Consider the following 12,586-nt stretch of genomic DNA (forward strand, 5'->3'; position numbering starts at 1 on the left):
TGCGTACTCCTTCACTGTAAATGTACCCCCCCCCCCCAAAAAAAAAAGAAATTTGAGCGGAAGCCCGCACCAAACCAGAGGTTATCGCAGGCGAAACCAAATGAAGATGAAAGGGGCAACGCCCAAGAAAAAATTTATGAAAAACCAATTAGAAAAAAAAGGCACAAATGACGGTCAGGAAAGGGTGATTTGTGGGGCAGAGAGGCGCCAAAAGCATAAATAATCAAGAGAGGAAAAGAAACGTTAGTACATGGTTGGGTCCAGCGTGCCCAAGAGCTTCAGACGTACTCGCAGGTGGCGAGGATGGAAGGTGCGGAGATCTGTAGAAGGGAAGAAAGGATGGACAAAAAAACGTTGGAGGAAGGCTCTGCTGCGCTTACGAGTTGACGCGATAGCCTACGCCATTTGATGCGACTCTTAGTTTTTTTTAACTGAGCAACTACTCTGTAAATTTCCTTAATTACCATCAAGCATTGGTTTTCGATTCTCAGCATTCTTACACCTCTGAACCCCCTTTTTTAATTTTTTCATTCATCAATCACTAGAAACCACAAAATTACCGTGACACGATTTTTTTTACGCAGCCCAAAACATTTCGGGCACGCGGCGCCTACTACACCGATGGCTTTTTGACCGAGCCAGTTGTATGTACTACATGCTGTCGCGTAAAATGGGGGAGGAAAGTGAACCAAGATAAATGAGAAAAAGTATCAATTAACAAGTTATTATAAATGCATAATAAATTAATCATAATTAAGGGTATTATAGCATGCTAAAAAGAAAAATGAGAAAATATAATAAATAATAATGAATAATAAAATATTCGGAGATTAATGCTTAATTAGTAACAATGATAAAAAATAATTGCAGTATAGTAATCGTCTTAATAATTAGCTAAATAATAGCAATGAATGATAGTGCATCACAAATTAAAACAATAAAACAAGTAACAATTAAGACTTAATTTATTAATGAATAAAAATTGAATAACAAATAACTTATAATTTAACAGTCAATAAAGAATAACCATACTAATAATAAATTATCCATAATAAAAATTAGGGACAGAAGAAAAGGTGAACGAGTGAAACTAAAAAGTAACTGAATAGGCAAAAAACGAAATAATATAACCGCCAGAATTAAAAAAGTAAGAATATTGCAAATAAACAAACAAAAATTTAAAGAAATAGGAACTGTGGACAAGAAAAACAAAAGCTTGCTGTGCACAAGCCTCGAAACAGGCGCCAGGCTGTAATAAAAAGTAGTGATTGCAGAAAAGATGAACGATTGAATTTAAAAAGCAACTGAATAATAAGAAAAGCTTCAAATGGGCTTAGTTGGTTTGCAATCTTCGGCATTGTTATTGCGCCCTTGATAGTTTGATAGTTGATAGTTTGCGCCCTGTCTGTATGTGTCGTTCTTGTTTGTGTAAACCATGAGTAGCGCAATAACAATGTCGAAGATGAATAAGTAAAAACAAAAAATATAACCGCCAGAAGAAATTTTAAAAATGAAGATAATGCAAATGAAAACAAAAAATTAAGGATAAAGAAAAGAAGAAAAAAAACTGCCTCGATACAGTCGCAGGGCTGCCATAATAAAAAAATAAAAACTAAAAATATAAAATTTTGAAAATTTTTAACAATTAAAAATAATGCAAATGAAAACAAAAATGTAAAAAGAAATAAAAAGAGTAGACAAGAAAAACAAAAAAAAACAATTCCTGAGCACGAGCCTGAAAAACAGACGCAACAATAAAAATAAGCAATAATTAAGACAATGTGAAATAATGAAGGTGGCTAATTAGCTAACGAATAATAGCAATGAAAAAATGAATAACAAATTAATAATTTATAATTTATTAGTAAATAAATAATAACCCTATTAATATTAATTTATCCATAATAAAAAGTAGAGACAGAATAAAAGGTGAACGAGTGAAAATAAAAGTAACTTAATAATTAAAAACGAAATAATATAACCGCCAGAAGAAATTAAAAAAGTAAGAATAATGCAAATAAACAAAAAAATTGAAGAAATAAAAGCAATAGACAAGAAAAACAAAACTGCTGTGCACAGGCCTCGACAAACAGGCGCAGGGCTGAAATAAAAAGTAGGGACAGCAGAAAAGATTAACGAGTGAAATTAAAAAGTAATTGAATAAGTAAAAACGAAAAATATAACTGCCAGAAGAAATTAAAGAAAGGTAATGCAAATGAAAATAAAAATAAAATAAAGAATAGACAAGAAAAACTGCCTTGAGACTCGCAGGGCTGCCATAATAAAAATTAAAATTTAAAAAAATAAAAATCTAAATTTAGAAAATTAAAAAAATAATGCAAATGAAAACAAAATATTTAAAGAAATAAAAAGAGTAGACAAGAAGAAAACCAAAAAAATTGCTGAGCAGACGGACGCAGGGCTGAAGCTGGTCGTCTGCAGGCGCCGGGGTCCACCGCGGAGCGGCCGAGGAAGACGGAGCGATGCGCGCCCGCATCCGCTCTCCAGGACGGCTGGCGCGCGACTGACTGCTCGAGAAGCAGCCGACGACTCCAGGAGCGCGACCGACGGAGGTCCGTCCGCCTCGGACGCCACGGAGAGACTGAGCGCCTCGAGGCGGGGACCGCAGATATAAACGCACCTAATGTAGGGACATTTCGCACGCAATTACCATATCAGATAGGGGCAAATTGGGGAACAGCGGGCCCTGAGCCGGCCGTTCGACGCTCTGGGAGGCCACTGATCATCACAGTGACGTCACACATTGCGACATCCGACGGACCTAGAATTCAGTTATTGGGGACTTTTTGTCTCAAATGACCCCATTAATTAAAGACATTGGGGAATAGTGATGCGCATGCGCATTACGATTACCAGGCGGGCGCTACTGTTCTGCGCTGGCCCCATCAGCTGAGAATTGAGAAAGGTGCCGGAATGGAACGCGAACGTAGGAGCGCACGACGTGTGGTTAATTTTGGTACAGCGCGCTGTGTATCAGCGTCCATGATAAGCTGATGTGTGCCCTGGGTTTGTGGCTTCTTGCTCAGCCACCCTTTGTGCAGCATGAATTCGCTCGACTGCCGAGGCCGCGGTTTGGCAATCTCGTCGAGCGATAGCGACGCTCGCCATGTCGACGGTCTGGGCGAACGGTACGATGCGGCTTTATCTTCTCTTGACGGCCACTTTATATCTGTGCGATGACAAAGCTTCGACTGCTGAATGAGCTCTGTCATGAAGTGCGCGCGACATCTGTCGCTCGATGTCGCTTCGGCGCAATGTAAGTAATTTTGTGCATAACAGATATTGAGCTGAAATTTCATTTTGTGCAAGGTCATGCGGTGTGATGCTAAGGTTTTACTTTTCGTTTATGACGATTAAGAGTTAATGAAAGCAAAAATTCAACTGGAAATGTGTTTCTTTTATGGCACCTCGGGCGTTCTTCCGCAATAAAATGCTGTCTGTCGCCGTCTTGTTTTTATTCGTGCAAAATGCTTGAATGCACTGTTGCGTGACTTTGTTCCAAAATTGGGAAAAGGCCACCACGGTGGCTCAGTGGTTATGGCGCTCGGCTGCTAACCCGAAAGACAGGTTCGATCCTGGCCGCGGCGGTCGAATTTCGATGGAGGCGAAATTCTAGAGGCCCGTGTATACACTGTGCGCTGTCAGTGCGCGTTAAAGAACCCCAGATGGTCGAAATTTTTGGAGCCCTTCACTACGGCGTCCCTGACAGCCTGAGTCGCTTTGGGATTAAACCACTGTAAACCAAATCAAAACTGGGAAAGGACGGAGCGCTGATGCATCGCATCACAATGTAATTTTCACCGAACTGCCATGGTAACTGGTTGACCATAACAGGCCGTTTTCAGGAAAGGCTATGCTGCAGGGAGCACCCTTGAGATTACTGCGACATGATCGAATGTCGTTTGATTCAGTTTACGTATCTTTTCTGAAAAATTGCTGCTTGTGGTTTGGTTATTTTCCACTCAGTACGGAATCAGCTGATCGACTTGTGGGTGACGCTCAAGCCAATGAAGCTTTTCTGCCCGATCTGGTGCCCGCCTTGATATATCAAAATGAACAATTGTTAGGGAAAGAGATTTATCGCCAATTCCTACTTCTGCATTGTGTCCACAGTGTAAAGCCTAGGCGCCAATTGGTTATACTAACTTGTAGTAAAGAAAAAGCCTGAAAATTGAGACTGGTCGTACTTAAACACCTAAGCCGTAACATAGATGGCAGGTAACTTCATATGTAAAGAAGATAATACCATTGTTTAATAACATCAGGCAAAAAGTGAGCGATGCTGATGTCCTTTCGAAACAATGAGCAGCTTTCAGAGAAGACACAGTTTACGGCCCAGTGCGAGCAATGGATGCATAATTAGAGTAAACTCAATATTCATACGTCTCGGGAGTAGGATATTGTGCGCAGTCGTCTGCGAATTCGTTACATGAATGGAGTTGTGGCTGCACGACGCCAAAAAGTCGATAACACTGCGCATGGCGGTTTTAGCAGCGCCAAGGCGGCACAAGCGTTTGGGTATATAAAAATTCTCATTACCAGCGTTCAGTTATGAGCAACTGAAGCCAAGCTTCTGGGGTTACCGGCCGCCTTCAACCCACTTCAAGCGCTTAATGCCTCACTTCAAAGCCACCCTAACTCAATAAAATCGAACAACGCATTTACAATCGGGGCTGGTTTTTTATTCTAAGTTGATTCTCCCTGTTCTCGCTAAAGCAGACCTGCAAGCAAAGCTTTCCTTTCTTGTGCTCAAATTAGTGGCGTTAGCAAGTGACTGTCAATCATAGCGTCGCTGGTTCGATCGAGGCGGCGGCGGCGGCCATTTTCAATTGAGGTCCCATTCATAATTGCGAGTCACAGAGTTTGTGCGATTGTTTTGGTCGAAAATCGACAGTCGCAGGCCAGTCAATCGCTGCTCTATTTTCCAGCCTTGCGACTGCGAGTAGCAAACCACTGAATTAATAACGAGCGAGCGAGCCGAGCTTTCGGCAACGACGCCGACCGCGGGCGCGCCGGGCAGCGAGCTGCGCTGCTCTCAGGCTGCCGCACTCGTCGCTAAGCCTAACTTTTTCAAATGATGCCGCAGCTCTGAGCGCCTCAGAACTGGCTAGAGCTGTAATAAAGGAGCTACTCGCGTCACCGTTTTACTGTGAACCTCGTCTCATAATAAAATAATGACATGCGGTCGAGTTCCGCGACGCCTTCAGCAATGGTTCAAGCAGACGAGGCGAGCCGCACTGAGCAGCAGCCGCAGCTAGGGCAAGAAATTTGCTTCTAACGCGGTTATTACTCCTATCAGCAGCTCGGTATTTGCCAACGATCCTCAGAAATGATTCGCTTTGAGCGTTCCTCTACTCCAGGGCATGATATACGAACGCGAATAAACAATATTAGCGCATTTTTCTGACGCTGGCGGCTGGCATGCAGGCTTGCAGGCCAACATGGCGCCTGTCATGGAGGAAGGAGCCGCGGTGCACATCAAACCACTGCGACATCGTCCTCTTAGCTCGTCGTCGTAGTACATTGCGAATAGCACTTTAGAGCACCGAGCGCGAGTGCAGGAAACGGGGCCAAAGCAGGCAAAACCCTCGAAAGCACGCGACCGTCATTGCCGAAAGTTTTTGCTTTTAATTAATCGGCAAACCGATACCCAAAGAATGCGCTTCGAGGAAGACACGATGGCAGACGAACAGCGATGGCAGCAGTTGTTAGTAGCGTTCGTCTTTGTCATGTCTCCCTCCCGTGCTCGTCTCTTTTGCGCTACATCTTTTTTCAAGTATGTGTCACCAACTCGCCCAGCAACAAGTCGATCGACTCCAAGCAGGCCATTACGTATATCTGTAAAGGCGCGGCAGGCAAGACGGCAGCCTGCATCTTGCGGTGTTGCACTCAACATTTAATAGAATTGGTATCGGTCCCAGCTCATTCAGGGAATCCGGGGAATGAGGAGGCAGATCGTATAGCCCGAGGTCTGACGAACCAAAAGATCAGCTCCTCAGACTCGGACCCCCGGTGTGAAGCACTGATAATGTACCATGGCATAACGAACTATTATAAGGATAGAGAACGGATTTATCCGCCTCCGCATGCAGACGTTAGCAAAGCACAGGCCACGATGCTAAAAAGGATCCAGACTCGATCCATTCTAAGCCCCCTTATGTTACCATTTATTACGAATGGGGAGTATAACCCGGCCTGCATGCTTAAATTGCCAGGAATTGGCAACCCAAGATATCACACATCATGGGGATGTGAGGTCAAGCCTCCGCCTCATATACTACCAGCTCACTCCGAAGAAGGCTGGAATCAAATGCCGCTGAAGCAGAAGACAGCATAGGGAGCACTTGTTAACAGGGCCTTAGAGGTCACAACTGTTGGGGGTCACTCTGAGGTGCAGTAGCCCACGATCTACAAATCCTTGGAAATAAAGTTGTTTTTCTCTCTCTCTCTCTGCTTCAAACAAGAATTTAATGTGAAGGCAACCCCCAGGTCACGCTTGCAAGTGTGAACAACGGTGTTGTCAAGCTGCTGCCTGATTGCAAGCGACTGGTGGTCACATGCCCTTTGCAACTCGCAAGCTCAATGTGTATCGACTTTCAGCCTGCATTATGGTTTTCTTGCTTTTTTCAGGTTTCTCAGAGCTTGAGGAAAAAAGTGGCCATCATTACATGCTGATGCCGTATAGTGCTATGTACATTTATTGTGTAGTGAAGCAGTGTTTTCTACAACAATGGCTTTAAAGTGTTCATCAAAATAATTTGTATAGAGATCAAACTCTGGCAAGAACAAACAATGTCTCTCCATGTACTGCAGTGAGTGTTACTTTCACAAAGTTAGGAAGGTTGTTGTCTGACATAAGCAGAGGGATTGCTCAGCCCACACCCAGTTTTCTTGCACAGATTCTCACAGAAACTGGGCAGTGTACACCTGCCATTAATGCCTAAATTCTGATGTTGCGCTGTCCTTCAAAAGATCTAATGAGCTCACATCTGAGTGTTTCCAACCTGCAGGTACATATATAATTGGGGCTTAGCCAATGCACACATGAGCCGTATTTAATATCGAGTCTCTATGGAATGAGTGTTTTTGAAATTCTAAATTCTTCTGGCAGCCACATTAAAGTAGTGGTGCTTGGTTTAAAAAATACATGCAGAAAAGTTCTGAGAGAGAGCTATACAAAAGTATAAGTCAGGAATGAATCATGTCCTACAGTTTCGGATAGACAATCACATCTGGAAAAGTTTCCTTAAATGCACTGTAAAATTCTTCAACAAGCACTTTAAAATGTGCAGTGCAACTGTGGCATATTCATGGCAAAGAACATTGTCCACTACAGCGCGGAATTTCAAATACACTTCATGTGGAGAATTTCAGGTGCACAGTATCACCAACAAGAAGGCAAAAAGAAAATGAAAAAACAAAGCTTCTCAACAGCTAAACCCTTAATGGTCATTGTTCCGGATATTGCTTCAGATGAGAGAGGGGGAAGCCTAGATTTCCTGTCCCTCACTTAGAAAGAAAATGAAGCAAGACTCTCATTCAAGTAATGAAGGGTTAAAACATGACTAGATATGAGCTGTTTCAACATGTTTCATGACAAAAAGGAAAGCACCATTTAAAATGTCACCCATAACATCTATCAAAAATCTTGAAAGATATAAAATGACTAAGCAGCACTAAAGCAACTTTCACCTGTGATGGCAGAAACTTCTGTGATACTCGAATCTTGGTTTTTGATCTGAACACAATGCCCATGTTTTTTTTTGTCTTCATAATGAAGTTATCTTCATGCCATTAATTTTTCCTTTGTTTTCCATGCACCATGCAATGGCAGTGGTGCGAAGATAAAAAACATTCATAAAAGCCACCCATCCGATCAATCTTGTGGCACGACAAATTATCACCACTCACAAGCAAAACAAAGCCCTAGCTGTACCTTCGTGTGCATCAGTGCTATTATTTCCAGTTGCTCAAAGTTAAATGGCTGGCAGATTTGCTTCAGAGTGAATTTTGCTACCGTAGACGCAAGTACAAGGTACTCACGTTAAGCATTAAATTATATTTTGTTAACTGATTTAGAATTGTAAGGTACACTGTCAGAAGTCTGTGTTCCCCTGACTTGCTTCCTAGAGGATTACAGAGTTCAAATTCATCAGCAGAACTGAAAAGCAAGTAATTTCTTACTCTCAGAGTCTCTAAGCATGTTGTGGTCTTTAAGGCATAAGCCATCACACACACTTTGGAGGACAGCTAAGCACCATACATTATTTTGTCCAAAAAACATGTATACCTTTGAAACAGCTTTTATAGCTTCTAAAACTGAAATATATTCAAAGCAGTGCCTGCGTCCTCATATGAGAGGTATGGTCTGAGCGACGAACCATCTAATTACCCATAAAAATCAGAAAACTGGCTTTGAGGTGAACAAAAAAAACATCGGCTTGTGACACAAAAAAATTAGAAATGAAGTTATGTATTTAACAAACGATATTAAAGGGTCATTTCAGACCAAACGCACCAGTTTGTGCACAACTTCCTGGTAAGTATTTTCTGGTGTTTACTGGTTTAATTTGGAACCAAAAGGAAACCTTGCATATTTCACTAATTGAAGTGGCCCCATTACTGTACGAACTTTTTTTGTACTTGGACACTTCTGGTCCCAGGTAAAAATTTCCTGGTCTTTATTTAGCTGCACCGGTCCCAGGCCTCGAGACGGAACTGGCTTTGTGTTGGTATATCTACTGGTTTCACCTTGGATGCTTACTGGTTCTTATGTGCATGCTTTAAAATGCCTCTTCCCAATTGCTCAAAAAGTGGTAAATCATCAGCTACTTCAGAATACCCTGTAGCAGAACTCCTAGCTTTGAATACAGGTCTCTAGTTGACAGTGTGCACCACAGATCCGCTGTAGTACATATGCCATGTCCTGTCCAAGGGCACATATGACATTTCACGTCTCCTGAGGACCTAGTCTTCCTTACCCAGTTTGTACGCTGTATAATCACCAGTGTTTTCTTTTACAGACATCTGAGCTAAATGTAGCCAGATTTTATTAAAGACAGAGTCCTATAGGCAAACGAAACCAACTGAGTGGTATTGAGAGTCATATGTGGCTACAGCCTGCAGTATTTTTTCATTCTGCAAAGTTGGTTGATTAGTAGACAAGGATTTTTTAAATACTGCCCCAGGAAAAAGTGGCAATTCAGCGCGTGCTTAGCACCACAGTGGTGCACTGCACGCACCGCGTACGTTAATGTTTCCTTGTACAGCACAAAGCTATTGGGTGCCCACAAATATACGAACAGCGTGAACGTTTTCTTATCCTCCCGTCGGCATACGCGTCGTCCTGACGTCACGGCTGCCCAGCGATGAGGCATGAGGTCGCATGGGTTTATGCGCTGCTCTCGATAATACGAGGAATCTTCAGCCACTGGACCTTCGAAGGCCCACTGCACCACGCCGGTCGATTTTTTTAGCGCCGGCATGTGAGCATTCGCTTTGGGCCCAAAATAGCACGCAACAGAACCATGAGTGGTACCCGGAAGAGAGCACATAGCCTTACCACAAATTAAAGATATAGCGCGTGAGTCAAACTCGTCGTCTTTCTGACCCTGACACACAGTGCCGCAGAGGCAACAGCAGGAAAACGAGCAGCTGTTCGCTCTGCAAGCAACGCTAATCAGCTTCTCTGCGGGGTAGCGGCTAGGTACTTGGCGGTGTTGTGCTAACTTGCTCAATTCCCCCTTGGCCTTGTTTGTGCCTATTCCTGTTCTAGGGTCATTGGGTACGGGACGAAGGCTTAATGTCTACTTCTTCTCCCGGCCAGGGGTTTTCCCCTTGGTCAGCCTCTCTTACTCAATGGCAGCTCCCAATTGATCTCTTTTTCTGCAGTGGCGTCTCCAGCATTCCAGTCGCTTTAGTGCCTTCCGATGGAGGCGATATCCAATTGAACAACCCGGAGGCAGTACAGGCAGCTCTTTAATCCACATCGAAACACTTCATGCGTATTACTGATGTCCGGCAGTTCGGCAGGGGTGGTATTTTGTGCAGGCCACCGGATAAGGACTGTATAGAACATATGCTGAAGTGTACGTCCTTCGCCAACCACCCGGTGAGCGCATTCATTCCGCCTCATCTAGCGTGTTCCAAGGGCTTAGTCCGAGGGGTCGACTCTTGATTGAGCCCTATGCAAGCGCTTGAGAACCTCTCATCTGCAGGAGTGATTGCTGTCCATCGATGCAGCAGAATGGTCGACGGAGTAAAAATTCCTACAGAGTCCGTCACTGCCACATTTGCAGGAATATTCTGCCCTTCAGAGATTAAGGTGTGGCCATTGGTATTTCGAGTAGATGCCTTTAACTCTCGGCCCCTTCAGTGTCAAAACTGCTGGAAATTTGGCCACAGCGGCAAAGCCTGCAAATCAACCTTACGCTGCTATGCATGTGGGGAAGGTCATGGAAGAGAGGAATGCCCAGAACAGCAAGAAAAATGTTGTTTGTGTAGTGGTGATCCCCCTGCTGACTCGCCCGACTGTCCTGCATGAACACAAGAAGTTCAGGTGCTCTAGCTTATGGACAAACACAGATGTATGTGGAGAGAAGCTTTTGCTGCAGTCAAGGAGAGAACCTCAGGCTACTCTAGTGTGGCCGCCAAATGCCCACCCATAATGGATGCCAGTTTGTCCCACGCTATCACAGGGGCAGTTAATAAAGCTGTGGCAAATGCGATGGATCGCGTTAAGGAAACCGTATCTACGTGCATTTCTCAGGTCATCGCTACCCAGATGACCAATCTGCTGCAGGTGCCCACTGCTCCGGTCTTGCCTTCTTTGGCTTCGGAAGCTGCTCCTTCTTCTGCGGTGATCAATTGCGCTCGTGGCCAAAAACAATGAGCAACACAAGACTTATGAGGTCTCTCTCCCGAACAGCGTTATGGATGCACCCTCTGGGGACTGTGTGGATATGGAGTCAGATAATCCGTGCGCAGAAACATAGTGGGTCTCCTTTGAATATTGCAGGTCCATCTTGCCCACAGTCGAAGACAAAGAGAAATAACGCTAGTCAAAATCCTAAGACCAGGATTCTAGAAAAGGCAGTCGCGGCTGCGGCACTCCTGCCAAGATAGGGTTCTTAAGTGTACTCCAGTGGAATTGCCATTCGATATTCTCAGCTTCAACAGATTTAAATTGCCTATGCAATCAGCTTCTACCAGATTTAATTACATTACAGGAAACATGGCTAACTACTGATTTCAATTATCATCTCAAAAATTACCGTCCGTTCCAGCTTGACCGGTCATCACGAGGGGAAGGGTTGTTAGTGCTAATCTCTACAAAGTTTTGTCACAGGGCACAAATTTCTTTCCAATATGCAGATAATGACTGTGACCTCAGTGGCCCAGGTCAACAGCTCTTTATGGTAGCTAATGCATATTTCCCGTCCGGTGTGCATGACACTCGGCCCCTCGACTCACTCATGTCTAGTAGCTGTTCTCAGGTTTTATTACTTGGTGACTTCAATTTGCATCATGTGATGTGGGTGTTTTAACAGACAGCTTTGGTTCTAGATTATTTGATTGGGCTTCTGACAACAACTTGATCTGGTCACAAACTACTGTGAAGATTTGGGCATTGTGAACAAAATCTGTGCTTGTGCTAAATGCTTTTCAGCGCATTAATTTCTGGAATACTTTAGCATTTATTCAATATTTACTGGTATCTTGTCTGTGTGTTTCCAGAATGCATGACAGTTCGTGCTCCGGAACTTGTAGTAGCCGACAGTGTGCTTTTTGGCTGCCCTTGGTCTTTTTGTTACTTTAAACCAGGCAGTCTTTGCCAATGCTACTAGGTTACTGCTGGTGACGTGCACTTTTCCAGCCTCTCTTTGTACTGGGAATTAGACCTGGATGGCCCTCGTTTTCTGACTTAGATCCAGACACCCCAACCAGCTGCCCAATGAGGTCTTGTTGGTTTTAGTAGTGTGATATGCCGTGTTTTACTGTATGTAGTTTAATTTTACCTTGAACACATAATGCACACTTGCTGATACAGGCCACTTTACTAGCTGTGATGCAAGAGCATAATTCTGACTCTGAATTTGTACTTTCATACTTGTTTGTTTTTTTAAGTGTAGCATTTTTGTAGGTGTTTTCCAGCTTACCCAAAGTATTTTTATTTTTATTGATAGTAACCATTTTAACGAGTATAATATAACAGTACACATTCTTCAGTTGCATGTTTTCATGCATTTGTTTCTTATTTCTGCCAGGATATAGTTTTGTGGTATTTGACTAGACTTTTGTTAGCCTGATATTCTAGTCTACATCCCACAAGGGACAAGCAAACATAAGTGACTCGCTTCACAGGGTCTATGAAACAACGTGATGGGCGCTTTGCCTATTTCACAATGATAACTAGGAAAAGATATCAAAAACACTCGTGCAGCATAGAGTAGCATTGTTGTGTATTAGTGGCAGCATTGTATTGCCAGCAACAGGTCTCTCTTAAAAACTGACATGTGGCTTCCGGAGCATCAGTAATAGCTGGAAACCTGAACTAGTTGCAGTT

Source organism: Amblyomma americanum, chromosome 11 (assembly GCF_052857255.1).
Source record: "Amblyomma americanum isolate KBUSLIRL-KWMA chromosome 11, ASM5285725v1, whole genome shotgun sequence".
Classification (NCBI taxonomy): Eukaryota; Metazoa; Arthropoda; class Arachnida; order Ixodida; family Ixodidae; genus Amblyomma; species Amblyomma americanum.